Below are 2,164 nucleotides of genomic sequence, written 5' to 3'. Positions count from 1 at the left end.
AGGCAAGTACTCGGCCATCTTAGAGTCTCTTTAACAAGTTGGATAGAAGGCGGTAAGCCGACTACTAAAGAGTCGGCTTTTCTTAATAGAGGCTAGTAGAAAGCGGCAAGCCGGCTACTCATGAGTCGGCTTTGCTTGAAGGATGCTGGAAACCGTCTTAAGCTATGTTTGTGCTTTGGGTCCTTAGCCATTTTTCGTGTGGGCGCCCGTTCTTCCTTACTCCTGCCTACCAAACAGTCGCTCTGCGAGCTGCGGCTTTTGACAGGAGACGGCTTAGGCACCACACACTACTTGTCTGACTGCGGGAAGCACCTCATAGCGCGAGGCGGCGAGTCCCCGGGCCGACTAGTCGAGCCCGGTGCCAAGCGGTTTTTAACAAAGAGTGATATACTCGAAGGCATAATTCTTATCATACAGATAACAAAAGAAAGGGGAGTCCCCGAGCTCGTCTCGGGGGGCCCAAAGTCTTGGTACTTAAATACAAAGGGTAGCATGATACATACTGCATCAACTGTAAAAACTTCAGAGAAGATTTGCATTCCACGGGCGTTCTGTCTCTTTGCCGGAGTCGTCCCTCTTGCGTGCTCGGGGCTTCTAAGCATCGGTCAGGTAGTAGGAGTCTTTTCCCAGCACCTTGCTGATAATTAAGGGGCCTTCCCAAGGTGCCGACAACTTGTGCTGGCCGGCTGTCCGCTGGATTAGTCGGAGCACAAGGTCGCCCTCTTGGAAAGATCTTGGCCTGACCTTCCTGTTGTAGTATCGGCGCAGACTCTGCTGGTAGATGCTGGACCGGCTGAGTGCCAACAACCAGCCCTCTTCCAGTAGATCGACACCGTCTTGACGTGCTTCTTCTGCTTCTTCCTCGGTGTACATGGTGACTCGCGGGGAGTTGAACTCTATATCCGTCGGGATGACGGCTTCGGCACCGTAGACGAGGAAGAAGGGTGTGAAGCCGGTTGACTTGTTTGGAGTCGTGCGCAAACTCCAGAGGACGGCCAGCAACTCCTCAAGCCAGCAGCCGGCCGATCGCTCCAACATCTCGACCAGTCGAGGCTTGATGCCAGATAAGATGAGGCCGTTTGCTCGCTCCACCTGGCCGTTTGACTGCGGATGGGCAACGGACTCTAAGTCCAGTCGGATGCCCTGCGTCGCGCAGAAACGGGCCAAGGCGCCTTTGGCAAAATTTGTGCCATTGTCGGTGATGATGCTGTGTGGGATGCCGTACCGAGTTGTGATGTTGGCGATGAAAGTCACTGCAGTCGGACCATTCAACTTCTTGATGGATTTCACTTCTATCCACTTGGTGAACTTGTCCACCGCGACAAGTAGATGAGTTAAGCCACCTCGTGCCATCTTGAATGGTCCCACCATGTCCAGGCCCCAAACCGCAAAGGGCCAGGCGATGGGGATGGTCTTGAGTGCGGAAGCTGGCTGAAGCGGCTTGGAACGGAACATCTGGCACCCCTTGTATTTTTGGACTAATTCCTTGGCCTCTTCTAGGGCAGTCGGCCAGAAGAAACCATGCCGGAAGGCTTTGGCGACGAGTGCTCTTGAAGCCGCATGGTGACCACACTCGCCTTCATGGACGTATCTGAGAATTGCTTGGCCTTGTTCTGCCTCAACGCAGCGTTGGTAGACACCAGTGACGCTGCGCCTGACCAGCTCTCTGTTGACTATGGTGTAGGCTGCCGCTCGACGTTGCACTTGCCGAGCCAAGATTTCATCAGTTGGCATCTCTCTGTTTACTAGGAACTTGAGGATGGGCTGGGCCCATGAGGGTGCTGCTATTTCTTCAATTTCCACTAGTGCGACTTGGACAAGGGCGGATGGGATGGGAGACGGCGGGTTGGAGTCCGCAGCCGCTTGCTGACTTGACGAAGTCCCCGGGCCGACTGGAGCAGTCCCCGGGCCGAGTTCTGGAGTCTTTGGTCTGGTCATCGCAGTCCCCGGGCCGGGTTCTGAAGTCCCCGGGCTGGCTTTGACTGCAGCTTTCTTGGAGTCGGATCCGACTTCTTCGGGTGGAGCCGGCACAAAGATTGAGTCTGACTCTGGTGAAGGCTTGATAGACGGCTTGAGGAGGCGCCGAAGGGCGACGCCGGATGGTATTGCTTGGCGGGTGGAGCCGATTCGTGCCAAGGCGTCTGCTTGGTCGTTGTCGTTCCTT

The sequence above is a fragment of the Triticum dicoccoides genome, chromosome 2B (genome assembly GCF_002162155.2).
Source record: "Triticum dicoccoides isolate Atlit2015 ecotype Zavitan chromosome 2B, WEW_v2.0, whole genome shotgun sequence".
NCBI classification, from domain to species: Eukaryota; Viridiplantae; Streptophyta; class Magnoliopsida; order Poales; family Poaceae; genus Triticum; species Triticum dicoccoides.
Note: the sequence above shows the minus strand (reverse complement) of the source record.